Consider the following 19747-nt stretch of genomic DNA (forward strand, 5'->3'; position numbering starts at 1 on the left):
CTTGTTTAAATGAGCTATTTACATTACTAGTCTGGGTGACATCTATGCCTAAAGATGTCTACTAGTTGAAGATGAACAAACAGCAGCTAGGTATTTCTTATCTCTAATGGATGGTCTGCAAATCCCTTTGCTTTAGAATTTTGTGTGCAATGAGTTTTTTTAAAAAAGGAATAAAAGTGATAAACACATGTCCAAGTGCTTTGTGTAAACATGATATTCTTCTTCTGTCGAGGTGACTCTAAACGTAGGATATACAGTTGGAATGTGATTGATACAGAATTGTTTGTGCCATTTCCCTTACTCCGTTTCCTGCTTGAAAACTGGACTTATCTTTGGGGTGGAGAAACACTTGAGATTTCTCACCTTTCAATGTCTTAATGTCTGCTATATTGAGATTCTAAAGGTGTGCTTTTCATCCGGATATTCCTCTATAGAAAAGGCTAAAATGAGTCTGAACAGCTGACTGCAGTCAGGCCTTCTTTTGGTGCTCTGGGTCCTCAGAATAATATTTCTACTGTATCATGAACATCTTTCTCTTTTTCCTCTTCCTAACAAATATTCATCCATTGCTTTGACAAATTAACATTTAAATAACTGTTGTATACCAGCCACTATTCTATGGAATTGGGATACATTTATGAAGAAAAGAAACAAAATTCATGCTGTCTTGGAATTTATAGTCTAGCTGTAAGTAATAAACTCAATAAGGAAGGAAGTTATAGAATATTAAAAGGTGATAGGTGCTATAAACATTTGAGTAGGGCAGTGGGGGCAGGGTGAGAGTGTAAATTACAGCTGTAAAGAGATTTGCTGGGATGATGCTCATTAAGGAGTGAGTTAGCTTTTGGTTCTCTGGGTATAAGAGCCTTCTGTGCAGGGGGAGCCACCTGTGTTCAGGTGCTTTAGTGGGAGCTTTTCCAGGATGTTCTAGGAACAACCTGTAGGTTAATGTGATTAGCAGACAGTCAACAAAAGGGAGACTAGTTGGGAAGCAGGTGAGAGTGGTAACAAGGACAGATTGCATGGGGATTTGAAGGAGTTTCTACGGACTTTGACTTTTATCCACTGGAGGCTCTTCGGCAGACAAGTGACTTTTTCCCTTCTTTTGTGGTTTTGCTGTCATATGTTTTACTGCTGCAAATGTTGTAACAGTACTTTGTTGTTTTTGCTTTAAACACCAGTTGACTTTTTTGGAGGGGTAACTTTTGGATTAATGTTTGCATGATATGACTTTTGCCATTCTTTTACTTTCAACATACCTATGGTGATATATATGAAGTGAGTTTCTTATAGGCAGCATATTAATGGTTCATGTTTTTTATCCAATGTGCCAATCATGGTCTTTTAATTGGTATATTTAGATTATTTATATTTAAGGTAATTACTGATAGAGCTTAAGTCTGTATTTTTGGTTTTTGTTTGTTTGCTTCCTCTACTTCTCATTCCTCTGTTTCCCTCTCTCTCTCTCTTTCTACCCTCTTTCTTTTTATGCCTTCCTGTGGGTTACTTGAAGATTATTTGGAATGCCATCTTAATTTATTTATAGTAGATTTGTTTGTCTATACTACTTTGTATAGCTTTCTTTAGTGGTTGCTTGGGAGAAATTTTTAAAATTTTGATATCATTTTAAACTTAAAAATAGTTGCAAGAGCAGTACAAAGAACTCCTTTACCCTCTTTACTCAGATTAACCAATATTTTACATTTTGCCCCACTTGCTTTATCATTCTCTGATTTTCTCTGTGGTGTGTGTGTTTGTGTGTACATAAATTTTTTTGAACCACTTGAGAGTAAGTTGCAGATATTGTACTTCTTTAACTTGAAATACTTCAGTGTATATTTCCCAGGAGTAAGGACATTCATTTATAGAGCAATTATCAAAATCAAGAAATATAGGCCAGGTGCAGTGGCTCACAGCTGTAATCCCAACACTTTAGGAGACCAAGGTGGGCAGGTCACTTGAGGTCAGGAGTGCCAGAGCAGCCTGGCCAATATGGTAAGACCTCGTCTCTACTAAAAATACCAAAATTAGCCCTGCGTGGTGGCATATGCCTGTAGTCCCAGCTACTCAGGAGGCTGAGGCATGAGAATAACTTGAACCTGGGAGGCGGAGGTTGCAGTGAGCTGAGATTGCACCACTGCACTCCAGCCTGGGTGACAGAGCGAGACGGCCTCAAAAACAAAACAAAACAAAAACAAAGCCAACCAACCAAATAACAAAAAAGCAAGAAATATAATATTATACTCATTCATAAATCTGCTCCACAGTCCATATTCCAATTTTGTCAATTACTCCAATAATGTTTTATGAAACTATTTACCATTCAGTCTCTTTAGTCTTCTTTAATCTGGAGGAATTTTTCATTTTCTTTTTCCTGATGTTTTTACTCTTGACTTTTTGGAGAGTAAAGGCAGTTATTCTCTAGAATGTTCTTCAATTTCGATCAGCCTCCCTGCCTCCTTTCCTTCCTCTCTCCCCCCATCCCTTCCTTCCTCTCACTATGTTGGCCTGTTGCCCAGGCTGGCCTTGAACCCCTGGACTCAAGTGATTCTCTTGTCTCAGGATGCCCAGTAGCTCGGACTACAGGTGCATGCCACCATGCCTGGCTTTCTTATATTTCTTAAGGAAATATTCACAATATTTATTTGTTATAGAAGAAATTTGGAAACAATCTAAATGTGACATTTAAAAAGTTTGGTTGAATACATTAAGATATACCTATATTATGAGATATGTAGCCATCAAAATCATGGTATAGATATTTAAATATTAACATAAAAAGTTCTGAATACATTAAGAACAAAAGGCAATGTACAAAGCTGTCTGTATAAATGATCCAATATTTGTAAATAAACATATTATTTGCATGTGCAAATACACATAGAAAATAGTTTGGAAGGAAATACACCATGTTATTAACAGTAGTTATCTCTGGATATCATTGCTATCTAAATGATGACCTACAGATTTTTCCTCACATTTTTCTTTTTAAATTCTATTTCCTGTTTTTCTATAATAAAGATTATGGAGTTTTAAATAGGAGAAAATTCTTTCTTATAACCTCATTGTTCATTATATTGAAGTTATTGTATACACTGTCACTGTATCTCAGCGTAGTCTTAATAAAAAGAAACACATCTCTGAGGTTCCGTTGCCAGGAATGGATGAGTGATTTGTTGAGCAACTGCTTTATTTTCATTTCATAGGTATTTAGAGTTATATCATTGTCTTTGCATTAGCTGAAAAGCATATTAGAGCCAAAGCTGTGGCCCATTCTTATCAATGTGAATTGTACTTCATGGCTTACATTTTGTGTACTTAACTTTTCTTAATGTCATCTTATTTTTTTTCAGACTTTGGTTTATCTTCTTTTCCCACCCTAGTTTTCTCATACCACACCTTAATTTTCTTACTGATTAAAAAAAATCCTTTTTACACTCCACATTCATTTCACTTTGAAATCCTCTTTTGAATAAAGTGTGATACAAAAAATAAAATGAATAACTTGTTAACTGACCAATTAGTATAAAATCATATATATATAAAATACAGTAGAATAATAGCTATTTGAGTGCTTACTCTCTGCCAGACCCAGGGTTAAGCAATCGATAGGCATTTTCTCATGAATCCTTACAACCATCCCATATGGTTGATCCTATTTATTTCTTGTAATTTTTAAATAAGGAAAGTGATGCTTTGTTTTTTTATTTCTGTATCAATTTTTTCTTTATTTGTGAATTATTTCTTAATTTTGAAAGAGTATGAAAATTTTTCCTTTAGTCTTCTGAAATTTCTGATTTGTCATATCCTAGGAAATAGAAATAATAAAAAGCTGCCAATGAGTGTGTATTGTCACTAGAGGTATAAGCAGATGCTCCTGGGTTCTCAGAGGTTAAATGACTTTCCCAGGATCAGTCAATAAGAAGCACTGCAGAACTGTCAACTACATAAAAGAAGTATGTTGCATAAGAAAAATACTGAAGGGAACACAAATTCTTAAGTAGTTACCATGAAACTGGTAGTTTGCGAATATGATTGCTATTTTTTTATGTTTTCCAAAATTTTCACAAGTATATAATTTTAATTAGAAGGAAAAAAGTTTGTGAACACACTAACCTGACCAACCATCTTAAAATGAGACCATTTCGATAATTTCCCATTGACAAAGTTGGATTTATGAATGCAGATCTGTTCAGTGATTCACAGTTGTGTTTTTCTCTTCTTTGACCAGCTCCCACCCCTGACCATTTTCCCCCTGAATATTTAAACAACTCACAACTGTATAGTATGGAAATTTCACTTCTGCAATGGCCTCTTCAAATCGGCCCTTTGCCTACTGATCAACTCGAACAAGATGGGGAATGTTTCCTGCTTATATTTATAAGGATGGGCATTATCGATGAGGTGGTAAGATAGGGAAGATGTGTCCAGACAGTGCAAGAGGGCAGGACTATTCTGTGAACATGCCAGTGAAGCCACACCAACTATATTGCAGTTGTGTAGCCAGATATTTTAACTGCCACACAAATAACCTTTAGGTATCTGGAAAAGCCAGTTTCATTTTCAGTGTTTAAAATAGGAGCTTCTTAACTTTTCCAGAAAGCTGGGGATATAAAAAGCCATTAGGGTATAATGGAAAATACACTGCACTGAGATCAAGGCCAAATATCATTACTTACTTTTTGTAAGATCTTGGTTAGGATCCTTATGATTTTTTTAATTTTTATTTTTGGACAAGTTCTCAGTCTGTCGCCCAGCCTGGAGTGCAATGGCATGTTCATGGCTCACAGTGGCCTCGACCTCCTCGGCTCAAGCAATCTTCCCACCTCAGCCTTGTGAGTAGTTGGGACCACAGGAGGGTGCCACCATACATGGCTAATTAAAAAAAAATGTAGTCATGGGGTCTTGCTGTATTGCACAGGCTGTCTTGAACTCCAGGGCTCAAGCAATCTTCATGCCTTGACCTCCCAAAGTGCTGGGATTATAGGTGAGTACCACCACACCTGGCCAGATTTTTAAGCCTCAGTTTCCTTACCTGTAAAATACAGAACATAGTATAACTTTCCTTTCCATTTCACAGTCATTTTGAGAATCAAATGAGATAATGTAAATTATAACTTGTTGTAATCTTTAAAAGCAAATACCAATAAAAGGCATCCTTACTTTTCACTGAAATTATTCCCAGATCATTGCATGCCAAAGATGAATTTTTCCTAAAATTAAGTACAGTAAAAAAGCCCCAACAAAACCTCAAACTATCAGGCATTTGAACTTCATCTTTGAAAGTTTGCAGTGTTACATTTCTTCATCCAGTGACATTGAGCAGGAAGAATAATTAGCAAGTCAATCACTGCAACATTTATCAAGATTTATCTTTATGAACTCAAATCATTTTTCCATTTCTGCTTCAAATTTTTTTCACTTATTACATAATTGGCTATTTCTTAGTTTGAAATAGTACAGAAAATTTACGCTTTTTCTTTAGACGTTTCTGATTTGCTGTGTTGTAGGAAATAGAAATAAGAAAAAGCTGTTAATGAATGAGTAGTTACATCTGGATACTTCTGAGATCTCTGAATTTCTGAGAAAGATAATGCACACCATTTCTGGGATGGATGGAAATGCTTCACTGCCTTCTGCTTCTACTGACACCAGGACTGCAGAGCAGAGTGGGTAACTAACGGGTAAGGAGAAACAGCAGCAGTGATGGATAAGATGGTCTATAAGATGGTCTTTGGTCACAGCAGAGAGGCTTCTGGAGTCATCCAGGAATTTTGCTGGAAGTCAAAATAGCTGGGGAAGAGGCGATGGGAAGAAGCAGAATTGAGGCTCCAGCAGTTCATCTTGTAAGGTCACAGACATTGGTTTTGGCTGTGCTTATTTATCCACATCCAGTGTATGGTCCTGTCTTAGGCTGGTAGTCTGTTATGCCACGTTTTTGTTGTCCATGCTTTCATTGTGATGTTAAATAAATATTTAAGTAATAGTAGGCGTTCACATAATGGGATTTAGAGGCCAAGATGGCCTTCTACATCCTGTATATGAATATTCATCATGTTGTGCAGAGCTCATTGGGAGCAAATTCACAATGGCAGTGCAAAAGAAGCCATTGTAATCTCAGTAAATTTAAGAAAATCGAAATCATATCAGGTATCTTCTCAGACCACAGTGGAATAAAACTAGAAATCAATTGCAAAAGGAGCTCTCAAAACTATACAAATACATAGAAATTAGATAATTTGCCCCTGAATGATCTTGAAGTTAATGAAATCAAGATGGAAATTAAAAAATTCTTTGAAATGAATAATAGTGACACAAGTTATTAAAACCTCTGGAATACAGCAAAAGCAGTGCTAAGAGGAAAGTTCATAGCATTAAATGCCTGCATCAAAAAGTCTGAAAGAGCATCCAGGCGTGGTGGCTCATGCCTGTAATCCCAGCACTTTGGGAGGTTGAGGTGGGTGGATCACAAGGTCAGGAGATGGAGACCATCCTGGCTAACACAGTGAAACCCCATCTCTACTAAAAATACAAAAAATTAACCGGGCGTGGTGGTAGGCACTTGTAGTCCCAGCTACTCGGGAGACTGAAGCAGGAAAATGGCGTGAGCCCGGGAGGTGGAGCTTATAGTGAGCCGAGATCGGCCACTGCACTCCATGACATAGCGAGACTCTGTCTCAAAAAGTCTGAAAGAGCAGAAATTGACAACCTAATGTCACACCTTAAGGAATTAGAGAAACAAGAATAACTGAATTCAAACCTAGCAGAATAAAAGAAATAACCAAGATCAGAGAAGAACTAAATGAAACTGAAATAAAAAAATTAAACAAAAAGCTGGTTCTTTGAAAAGATAAACAAAATTGATAGATCATTAGCGAGATTAACAAGAGAGATCTAAATAAGCTTAATTAGAAATGAAACTGGAGGCATTACAACTGATACCGCAGAGGTACAAAAGATTATTCAAGACTACTGTGAACGCCTTTATGTGCACAAACTAAAAAAACCTAGAGGAAATGGATAAGTTCCTGGAAGTATACAAGCCTCTTAGATTAAATCAGGAAGAAACAGAAGGCTGAGTGTGGTGGCTCATGCCTGTAATTACAGCACTTTGAGAGGCTGAGGTGGGTGGATCCCTTGAGACTAGGAGTTCGAGACCAGCTTGGGCAACATGGTGAAACCCCGCCTCTAAAATATATATATATATATATATATATATAAAATTAGCCAGGCATGGTGGCACATGCCTGTAGTCCCAGCTACTTGGGAGGCTGAGGCAGGAGGATCATTTGAGCCTGGGATGTGGAGGTTGCAGTGAGCCGAGTTTGCGCCATTGCACTCCAGCTTAGGTGACAAAGCAAGGCCCTATCTCAAAAAACAAAAACAAGAAAACCCTGAACAGACCAATAATAAGCAGTGAGACCGAATAACTAATTTACAAAAAATGACTATCCTAAGTGAAATAACTTAGCAATTTAATTTTGTTAAAATTTATTTGTAACAACAAAAAAAGCCCAGGACCAGATGGATTCACAGCTGAATTCTACCAGACATTCAAGGAATAATTGGTACCAATCCTACTGAAACTGTTCCAAAAGATTGAGAAAGAGGGAGTCCTCCCTAAATCATTATATGAAGCCAGTATCACCCTAATACCAAAACCAGGAAAGGATATAACACAAAAAGAAAACTACAGACAAATATCTCTAATGAACATAGACATGAAAATCCTCAAAAAAATGCTAGCCAACCAAATCCAATGGCACATCAAAAAGATAATACATCCTGATCAAGTGGGTTTTATCCCAGGGATGCAAGAGTGGCTTAACATATACAAGTTAGTAAATGTGATAACATCATATAAACAGAATTAAAAACAAAAACAATATGATCATCTCAATGGATGCAGAAAAAGCTTTCGATAATATCCAGCATCCCTTCCTGATAAAACCCTCAATAAACTAGGCATAGAAGGGACTTACCTCAAAAAAATAAAAGCCATACGTGACAAACCCACAGCCAACATCATACTGAATGGTGACAAGTTGTAAACATTTCCCCCGAGAACTGGAACAAGACAAGGATGCCCACTTTCACCACTTCTATTCAACGTAGTATGGGAATTCCTAGCCAGAGCAATCAGGCAAGAGAAAGAAATAAAGGGCATCCAAATTGGAAAACAGGAGGTCAAACTACTGCTGTTCACCAATGATATGATCTTATACTTAGAAAACCCTCAAGACTCACCCACAAGACTCTTAAATTTGATAAATGAATTCAGTAAACTCTCAGGTAACAAAATTAATATACACAAATCAGCACTGCTATATATCAACAACAACTGAGCTGAGAATCAAGAATTCAATTCCCTTTACACTAGCAGAAAAACAAAACAAAAACAAAACCTTAACCAAGGAGGTAAAAGACCTCTCTAAGAAAAACTACAAAACACTGCTGAAAGAAGTCATAGATGGCACAAACAAATGGAAACACATCTTATGCTTATGAATGGGAAGAATCAATATTGTAAAAATGACCATACTGCCAAAGCAATCTACAGATTCAATGCAATTCTCATCAAAATACCATCATTTTTTCACACAGAAAATAGTCCTAAAATTCATATGGAACAAAAAGAGCCCGAATAGCCAAAGTAATTCTAAGCAAAAAGAACAAATCTGGAGGCATCACACGACTGGACTTCCAATTATACAACAAGGTTATAGTTAACAAAACAGCATGGTACTGGTATAAAAATAGGCACTTAGACCAATGAAAGAGAAGAAAGAACCCAGAAATAAAGCCAAATACTTAAATAGCCAACTGATCTTCAACAAAACATATATAAATTGGGAAAACAACACCCTATTCAATAAATGGGAAAACTGGCAAGCCACATGTATAACAAAACAGGATTGCCATCTCTCACCATATATAATAACCAATTCAAGATGGATCAAAGACTTAAATCTTAGCCCTGAAACCATAAAAATTCTAGAAAATAACATTAGAAAAAGTATTCTGGACATTAGCCTATGCAAAGAATTCATGACCAAGACCCCAAAAGCAAATGCAACAAAAATAAATGGGACCTAATCAAACTAAAAATCATCTGCACAGCAAAGGAAATAATTGGCAGAGTAAACAGACAATGCACAGAATGGGAGAAAACAGTTGCAAAGTATGTATCTGACAAAGGATTAGTATCCAGAATTTACAAGGAACTCAAACAAATCAGAAAAAAAAAAATCCCATCAAAAATTGGGTGAAGGATATGAATAGACATTTTTCAAGAGAAGATACGCAAATGACTAACATGAAAAAGTGCTCAACATCACTAATGATCAGGGAAATGCAAATCAAAACCACAATGAGATACCACCTTACTCCTGCAAGAGTGGCCATAATTAAAAAGTCAAAAAACAATAGATGTTGGTGTGGATGCGGTGAAAAGGAAACACTTTCCCACTGCCGGTGGGAATGTAAATTAGTACAACCTCTATGGAAAACAGGGTGGCGATTCCTTAAATAACTAAAAGTAAATCTGCCATTAACTCCAACAATCCCACTACAGGGTATCTATCCAAAGGAAAAGAAGTCATGAAAAAGACACATGCACACACATGTTTATAGCAGCACAATTCACAGTTACAAAGATCACAGAATCAACATAAGTGCCCATTGACTAGTGAATAGATAAAATGTGGTATGAATAACCAAGGAATACTACTTAGACATGAAAAGGAATGAAATAATGTCTTTCACAGCAAGTGGGATGATGCTGGAGGCCATTATTCTAAGTGAAGTAATTTGGGAATGGAAAACCAAATACTGTATGTTCTCATTTATGAGTGACAGCTAAGCTTTGAGGATGCAACGATATGCAGAGTGATATAATGGACTTTGGGGACTTGAGGGGGAGGGTGGGAGGAAGATGAGGGATAAAAGGCTACATGTTGAGTGCAGTGTACATTGCTCAGGTGATAGGTTCAGTGAAATCTCAGAATTCACCACTATAGAATTCATCCGTGTAGCCAAAAACCACTTGTAGCCCAAACCAAAAGCTATTGAAATTAAAATAATAAATAAAAAGAGAAACTATTGTAAGCCCACAACACACAGAATCAGGGAGGCACTGAGTTTCTGTAAGAATGTTCAGCTAATTTTTTTTTTTTAAATGACAACTTAATGTCCCCAAAGCAATCTAAACAGTTTAGGCATCATTGTAAACCACTTTGTGAAAGAATGTATTATAAACACAAAATTTATTTTCCTTAAAGATAAAGTCTACTGGAAAATTAAATCTTCAGGGTATTATTGAAGATTTTTATATTCTTTCTTAAAAATTTAATTCTGAAGAAGGAAATATAATCAGGTGAAGCAATTAGATCTATTTATGAAAAGCATGGCAGACTTACCTCCATAGTAGAACCATCTTATGCAGATTGACTTTTAATTACTTAGCTGTTGCTGTATATCTTAATCCTAGGATGTTCTAATAATGTTGACGATCTCAATGGTGTATGGAGAAGGTTCATGCTCCACATACAAATTTGGGATGTGAGTCAGGCTTGGAAACACATTGAGGTTTTTTTTTCACACATACTTTCTTTTGGTAAGTAATCCTTCACAATGTGTCAATATCATGAGATCATTATCGATGGAATTAAACAGAAACAGCTCAAATTGATATAGTTAATTGCACCCTACATAGAACTAGATAGGAAGCAATTAAATGGCAATATCAGTGGCATACTTCCAGTAAATCGAGAATGGGGTTACAGAAGTATCCTGGCATCTTGGAGGCACATAATGAGGAACCCAAAGGAGCATCTTGATTCTTTTTTTCAATTGCCACAAAGGATGATCACTGGGTTAGAAAGAACAGAGTTGGCTGTGAAAAAAGGCTATTGACAATCAGTTTAGGATGGTGATACTGGGAGGTGCAGTATCACCCCTATCCTGCATTGCATAGTGAATTTTGAAGGGAAGCAAAGTCTTCCATTAACATCAAATAATTGCAGAAATAACTGCTAAGAATTAGCAGTATGTTCCATGAAGTGAGAAGTAAATATCCTAGCATAGAACAAATGGAACAAAGTCCAGAGTGGGACATAGCAAGGAAGATGGGAACCATTAGTCAAACTGGTTAAAAAGATTAACTGTTGCTTGCCATACCAAGGAACAAAGGAAGAGATAGTCAAACTAGTTAAAGATTATTATGAATTTATTACTGAGTAAAATGTAGAAAGTGGAATCAGAATGTCCTAGAATAATGGATTGGAGCAATGAGCCAAAGAGAGTATAGATTAAAAATACATGTTCTCTATGAACCTGCAATTCCATGTCTAGGTATTTATCTAAGAGAAAAAGATATGTCCAAAAAACCTTTAACATAAATATTCATGTCAGCTTTATTTGTAATATTCCCAAATTAAGCTGGGAAGGAGCACACGGGAACTTTCTGGAGTAATGGAAATTTTCTATATCTTGATTGGGTTAGTGATTACATGGTTGTATACATTTGTCAAAATTCGTTGGACTTTGCATTTGAACTCCATGAATTTTATTGTAAATTATACCTCAGTAAAGCCAAAAACAAAACAAAACAAAACAAAACAAAACAAAACAAAAAAAAAAACAGATGGAAGAGATTGGGGAGGTGGACGCATACCTTCAAATTGTGGCACAGAACAAGTAGAAAAATCTTCTTGCCTTCCAAGATAGCAAGTGAACAGCAACATCTCCAGGTTCAAAGCCAATAACCCAAACTACTTTATAGTTTGAATATATAACTATGTACAAGTAGACCATGTAAAGTAAATAGAGTCTCAGACTACAACTGAACTATGCAAAATATCCTTATTTATTTGGACACAAAGTTATAAAAACTTGGACATGTAGAACAAATAACTCTCTTTTAAAATCTGACACACTTAAGAGAAATTTGCTGTCCTGATGCTACACAATTTCCAAATATTTTAGTGGGTGTGATAGAATAATGGCCCCTGATGCTACACAATTTCCAAATATTTTAGTGGGTGTGATAGAATAATGGCCCCTAAAATATCAGATCCTGATGTCTAGAAGCTGTAAATGTTACTTTATAAGGAAAAAGGGTCTTTGCATATGTGACTAAGGCTCTTCAGATGAATATATTATCCTGGATTATTCAGGTGGGTTCCAAATGCTTTCACAAGTGTTCTCATAAGAGAGGAAAAAAGGAGATTAGAGAGAGACACAGAAGAGGAGGAAGCAATGTGACCATCCAGGCAGAGATTATGGTGATGGAAAGGAAGGGAAAAAGGAATGAAGAAGAGCAGTACTTTATTTTTCATTACTTAAATAAACATCTATGTATAGACCTGTCATGTCTGCCAGGTGGAAATTTCATTTTTAGTTTATGAGTTGTTCAATTCCATGAGGTTGTGCTGCAGTTTGAGGGGGCTTGTATTGTGCTAGGGTATTGGTGAGAAGCCCATCTGTTTCTTGGTCATTGGAACACCCAAGCCAGTGCTGAAAACCCTTGTCTCTGGTTCACGTAGCCTCCCCCAACCAGAAGATGACTGCTTAATTGCTATGTTGGGAACCTCATGGTTCTTCCGCTTCTGGCTCCTACTTTTGAAGTTAACTCCATGCAGACCGCCTTCATACTTTTGGTCTAAAATCCAGGGGAACATCATTCTGGCATTGGGTGGGGGCAGCATGGGGAAGCCCCACAGCCTTCTGCCTGTTATTCTCAAATATTTAATTTATGCCCCAACCTTCTTTTTCCTTCAACTTTTAAGTTCCAGGGTCCATGTGCAGGATGTGCAGGTTTGTTACATATGTAAATGTGTGCCATGGTGGTTTGCTGCACCTATTAACCCATCACCTAGGTATTAAGCCCTAAGGAAGAGCATCAGGAAGAATAGCTAATGAACAGCATTCATTAGCTATTCTTCCTGATGCTCTTCCTCCCTGTGAGCCCACCCCAGCCACCGTGACAGCCCCCAGTGTGTGGTGTTCCCCACCGAGCGTCCATTCTCATTGGTCAATTCCTTTTTAAAGTTCTCTCTAAATGCTTGAAATTTTGGAGCCCCAGAAGCCAGATTTAGCCACACATTACTTACCCTTTCTGTCACTGCTAGCTTCATAAAATTCTAGGGGTGAACAACTTTCCAGCAATTATTGTATTGTACCTGGGCCTGGCGGACCCTGCTTAAGGATTGGAGTGAAAATTCTGATATTCAGAGTGGGTACATCCTGTGGAATGGTTTCCTTCAGGAATTCTATTTTTTTCTGTCTCAAAACATATGTAAACACATTCAGTTCTAGTTACAATTATTAACTGACCCAAATAGTTAGTAATCTTCTGTTTAAATATCTATTTATCTGTAAAATCTGTTAAACTGCTGTTAAAAACACCCCACAAACATTATGCAAGTTTGAATATGGACTGTATTTGATGATATTATGGAAGTTTTGTTAATTTTGTAAGATACGACAGTGTGGTATCATGGTTCGTAGGAGAATTTCCTTATTTTAAAAAGATGAGTGTTGAAATGTTATGGGTGACATGGTGTGAAGTCTGCAACTTGCCTTCAAATGGGTCAGTAAAATTGTGTGTATTTGTGTTGTGTGGTATGTATGGTGTATGTGTGTGTGGTATGTATGTGTGTCCCTTGCCCCCTCTTTACCCTTTTCTACCTCAGACACAGCAGACTCCTATAAAGATAGGGATGAGGGAGAGGAAGACAGGTAAATCACATGTAAAAAAAATATGAAAAAAATTGTTAAATTTAAGTAAAGGGTTATGGATGGTCACTGTAATATTGTAATATTGATTCAACTTCTCTAGAAAACCTCAACTTCTCTTAAAGTCTCACTTTCTTTTTCAGTAAACTAATAATAATGAGAAAAGGATTATAAAAATTTATGGTGTTCTTGTGAGATAAAACAAGCTAATAATATATGTAAAAACACTTAGCATGTGTTAGAAAATGCTCAATATTCATCACATTAGCTGTTTCATTATCATTATTGTTGAACCCTTAGACCCCTTGTGGGTCATGAGATTTTGGGGAATGATCTGGGTTGCTCTGGGGCCACTAAGCTCTGAAACAGGAAATTTCAAAGTCTCAAGTTTTGAGAATTTTTTGAAAGCTTTGATTGCATAGAGGTAGGCTATTCCTCAGCTTTATTTGAAATCAGAGCAGCTGTGGGTCTCCTAAAGACTTTCCAGATTTATGGAAATACTGCGTTAGTAAGAAGTTGGAAATATGAAAGTTCTGTGATCCTTCTGTGGCTTGTTCCTCTTGGGACGCATGCTAGGAATCTTTTTCTAGAGAGACCCCAGGTTATAAGGAGCCAATGCTGTGGAATCTGTGCCTCCCTATAACAAATATGTATTTTTTCAGTTGAGAGTTTGAAATACATAACATGTAGGAAAAGGAATGCTTTTTCTTCCTGTTAATGACTACCTAGTCTGGGTATTGTTCATTTATTCATTCATTTATTTAATCATTTATCCTGTTTATGAGCACCTGTTATGTGAAGACATGTCTAGATATTATTTTTTTTTTAAATCTTGCTTCATCTGCCCCAGGCTTTTTTTCCCTCAACGTACAGTAAGAGATGCCTGGAGAGAAATGAAATGTCAAGTGTATTTTAATCCCTTAGAAGTACTGAAATAACCTATTGAGTATTCTGCTGATTACCTGGGTGACAAAATTGTCTGTACACCAAAACCCCACAACACACAATTTACCCACATGACAAACCTGCACATGTATCCCTTGAATCTAAAATAAAAGTTGGAAAGAAGAAAAGAAAACATTTAATTTCCACTCTCCTAACTTCAATTAATGTAAGTCTGGACCTGTTACTACAAAAATAGTACTATATCCAAAAGATCAATAAGTTCTAGTCAACATTTTTCTTAATTCAGTCAATTTACTATAGATAAAAATTACAGTGCAAATGAAACGATGTGAATTATTCCTTATAGTAGAGACTCTCAAACCTAGATGTTCATTAGAATCAGCTAAATATTTTAAAATGTTTCTCATTTTTTTTTTTTTTTAAAGCCCTTCAGAATCTACTGAACCAGAATCTCTAAAGTCTCCGGACTCTGTTGTTTTAACGGTTTCTGGATGATTTCTGATAAAACTGGTACATAGATTGGCATTTAATAAATACTTCTTCAGAGTATACTGTAATAAGATATGTATTATGACACGTTTTGAAATGGAAATGGAAAGGTTTTGTTTTTCTGTGTCAATCTGAAAACTTAATCCTGAAATAAAGAGGTCGACTTAAAAAAAAAAAAAAAAACTGGAATAAATTTAAGAACCCTCCCACCCTCAAAATGAGTAGACCCTTAGTTCTATACTCATCAACACAAGCACCCAGGCAGGTCATCCTGATCTGGTGAGTAGGTTCTAGAAACCCAACAACAGTCTTTTAAAATTGTATTAAACATTTTGCTAAGGAAGACTTTTCATCTCATTTCTTTGCAGTATTGGGGCCGCACTGTGTATACTGCATCAGAGCCTTACACAGAAAGCAGGTGTTGTAATGTGGTTTTCTTGTGCTGACTCTGCTGTTGATGAGACACACCTGGGGTGTTTTTCTCAGCCTTGGATCATGCAATTCATTGTTCTTGCTTTTCAAATCATCTTGAGGACCTAGAGACTTGCAGGACTTTTGGAGGGTATCTGATGTTTTTAGTTACAATTTATTTTTAAGTAAATATTTGAAAAAACTTCTTAAATGTTCCAAATATTAAGAATGAACCTATACTGAAAGTGTAAATAAAGCAAGTTTTCCACTGAGAGGATATTAGAATATTTTAAACTATATTTCCTTTGTGAAAAGTGTGCCTTAGAGACAAAATAGAGAGATGTATCAGAAAGATAATTCTTGATATTTGAATGGCATGATTAAATATATCTTGGAATTTAAAAAGTTTGTATGCCAAAAAGAACAATATTTTGGATTTGAAGCATGGTGAATGAAATAAATTCTGCCTTCCTTCCTTTTTTCTACCCCAATGACCAATAATTCTAACTACTTAAGTAGCATGCTACTCAGCAAGTAATATATGCTTAATAAGTATATACTGAATATAATAAAGACCAACCTAAGATGAAAGTTAAAGAAAGACTTAACCAATTGCCTGAGAATTCAGTTGCTATTTTGGTGAAATTTTTGTTTTACATAGGTAGTGGAATGGCCATAATTCAATGAAAAGATGAGGGGTATATATCTTGAAAAAGAAGAAGAAAGAAGATTTAGAAAAAAAGGTAGAAAAACCAAGAGTACTTCAGGTTTATAGTTTTTGTTATCTTTTTTTTTTATTCCTGCTGTATGTTATTTAGTCTAATATGGTGCAAGACTAGATAGTACAATTACAATGGTTTAAAAAGACAACTGTGATTATTTGACACTCCTCCCATTGAGAGGCAGGGTCAATATTCCCTTCCCTTTAAATCTGGGCTTACCCTAGTGATTTTTTTCTTCAACTTTTATTTTAAATTCAGGGGTACATGTGCAGGATATGTAGGTTTGTTACATAGGCAAACATGTGCCATGGTGGTTTGCTGCACAGATCATCCCATCACCTCGGTATTAAGCCCTATTTTTTCTGATGCTCTCCCTCCCCTCCCCACTCTGAAAGACCCCAGTGTGTGGTGTTCTTCCCATATGTCCATGGGTTCTCATCATTGAGCTCCCACACATGAATGAGAACATGAAGTATTTGCTTTTCTGTTCCTGCATTAGTTTGCTGAGGATAATGGCTTGCAACTCCATCCATGTCCCTACAAAGGACATAATTTCATTCTTTTTTATGGCTGCATAGTATTCTGTGGTGTATATGTACCACATTTTCTTTATCTTGTCTATCATTAGTGGGCATTTAGTTGATTTCATGTCTTTGTTATTGTGAATAGTGCTGCGATGAACATACACATGCATGTATCTTTATAATAGAATATTTCTATTTTGGGGAGTATATACCCAGTAATGGGATTGCTGGGTTGAATAGTATTTCTGCCTCTAGGTCTTTGAGGAATTGCCACACTGTCTTCCACAATGGTTAAACTAATTTACACTGCCACCAATGATGTAAAAGCATTCCTTTTTCTTCACAACCTCACCAGCATCTTTTGTTTTTTGACTTTTTAGTAATAGCCATTCTGACTGTCATAAAATGGTATCTCATTGTGGTTTTGATTTGCACTTCTCTAATGATCAGTGACGTTGAGCTGTTTTTCATATGTTTGTTGGTTGCATGTGTCTTATTTTGAGAAGTATCTATTCATGTCCTTTGCCCACATTTTAATGGGGTTTTTTTTCTTTCTTGTAAATTTGTTTAACTTCCTTGCAGACTCTGGATATTAAACTTTTGTCAGATGGATAGATTTCAAAAATGTTCTCATTCTGCAGGTTGTTTGTTCACTCTAATGATAGAGTTTCTGCTCTGTAGAAACTCTTTAATTAGATCCCATTTGTAAATTTTTGCTTTTGTTACAATTGGTTTTGGCATTTTTGTCATGAAATCTTTGCTCATGCCTATGTCCTGAATGGTATGGCCTAGATTTTCTTCTAGGATTTATAAGTTTTGGGTTTTACATTTAAGTCTTTAATACATCTTGAGTTGATTTTTTTTTTTTTTTTTTTAGATGGAGTCTCACTCTGTTGCCTAGACTGGAGAGCAATGGCATGATCTTGGCTCACTGCAATGTCTGCCTCCTGGGTTCAAGTGATTCTCCTGCCTCAGCCTCCTGAGTAGTTGGGACTACAGGAGTGCACTACCATGCCTGGCTAATTTTTGTATTTTTAGTAGAGATAGGGTTTCACCATGTTGGCCAGGTTGGTCTTGAATTCCTGACCTCAGGTGATCTGCCTGCCTTGGCCTCCCAAAGTGCTGGGATTACAGGTGTGAGCCACTGCACCTGGCCCTTGAGTTGAATTTTGTATATGGTGTGAGGGAGGGGTCCACTGTCAATTTTCTGCATATTGCTAGTCAGCTCTCCCCCAGATTTTTCTAAGATCAGATGATTGTATGCATGTGGTCTTATTTCTGAGTTCTCTATTCTGTTCCATTGATCTATGCATCTGTTCTTGTACCAGTACCATGCTGTTTTGGTTACTGTAGCCTTGTAGTATAGTTTGAAGTTGGGTAGCATGTGGTGCCTCCAGCTTTGTTCTTTTTGCTGAGGATTGTCTTGGCTCTTCAGTCTCATTTTTGGTTGCATATGAATTTGTTTTTTGTTTTTGAGACTGAGTCTCACTCTGTCACCCTGGCTGAAGTGCAGTGGTATGATCTTGACTCACTGTAAGCTCCGCCTCCTGGGTTCATGCCATTCTCCTGCCTCAGCCTCCCGAGTAGCTGGAACTACAGGTGCCCGCCACCATGCCTGGCTAATTTTTTTTGTATTTTTTTGGTAGAGATGGGGTTTCACCCTGTTAGCCAGCATTGTCTCGATCTCTTGACCTCGTGATCCACCCGCCTCGGCCTCCCAAAGTGCTGGGATTATAGGCATAAGCCACCGCACCTGGCCTCCATATGAATTTTAAAATAGTTTTTTTTTCTAACTCTGTGAAGAATGTCAATGGTTGTTTACTGGGAATGACATTGAATCTATACATTACTTTGGGTAGTATGGCCATTCTGACAATATTGATTCTTCCCGTCCATGAGCATGGAATGTTTCTCCGTGTGTGTGTGTGTGTGTGTTCTTCTCTGACTTCTTTGAGCAGTGGTTTGTAGTTCTTTTTGAAGAGGTCCTTCACTTCCCTTGTTAGCTGTATCCTTAGGTATTTTACTCTTTTTACGTAGCAATTGTGAATGGGACTTCATTCATGATTTAGTTCTCTGCTTGCCTGTTGTTGGTAGATAGTAATGCTAGCCATTTTTGCACGTTGATTTTATGTCCTGAGAATTTCCTGAAGTGGCTTATCAGCTTAAGCTTTTGGGCTGAATTGATGGGGTTTTCCAGATATAGGATCACGGCATGTGCAAACAGATAATTTGATTTCCTCTCTTCTTGTGTGAATATGGTTTTTTTTTTTTTTCTCTTGCCTGATTGCCCTGGCCAGAACTTCCAATACGATGTTGAATAGGAGTGGTGAGAGAGGGCATCCTTGTCTTGTGCCAGTTTTCAATGGGAATGCTTTCAGCTTTTCAGTATGATATTGGCTGTGGGTTTGCCATATATGAGTCTTATTATTTTGAGGTATCATCCTTCAATATCTAGTTTATTGAGAGTTTTTAACCTGAAGGGATGTTGAATTTTATTGAAGGCTTTTTCTGCATCTATTAAGATAATCATGTGGTTTTTGTCTTTAGTCCTGTTTATGTAATAAATCACATTTATTGATTTGCATATGTTGAACTAACGTTGCATCCTGGGGATGAAGCCAACTTGATTGTGGTGGATAAGCTTTTTGATGTGCTGATGGATTCAGTTTGCCAGTATTTTGTTGAGGATTTCTCTATTGATGTTCATTGGGGATATTGGCCTCAAGTTATCTTCTTTTGTTCTATCTCTCCCAGGTTTGGGTATCAAGATGATGCTGGCCTCATAGAATGAGTTAGGGAAGAGTCCCTCCTTTTCAATTGTTTGGAATAGTCTCAGTAGAAATGGCATCATCTCTTCTTTGTCCCTCTGGTAGAATTCAGCTGTGAATCCATCTGGTTCTGGGGTGTTTATTTTTTGTTATTGTTGTTGGTAGGCTATTACTGCCTCAATTTCACAAC

Source organism: Piliocolobus tephrosceles, chromosome 14 (assembly GCF_002776525.5).
Source record: "Piliocolobus tephrosceles isolate RC106 chromosome 14, ASM277652v3, whole genome shotgun sequence".
Taxonomy (NCBI): domain Eukaryota; kingdom Metazoa; phylum Chordata; class Mammalia; order Primates; family Cercopithecidae; genus Piliocolobus; species Piliocolobus tephrosceles.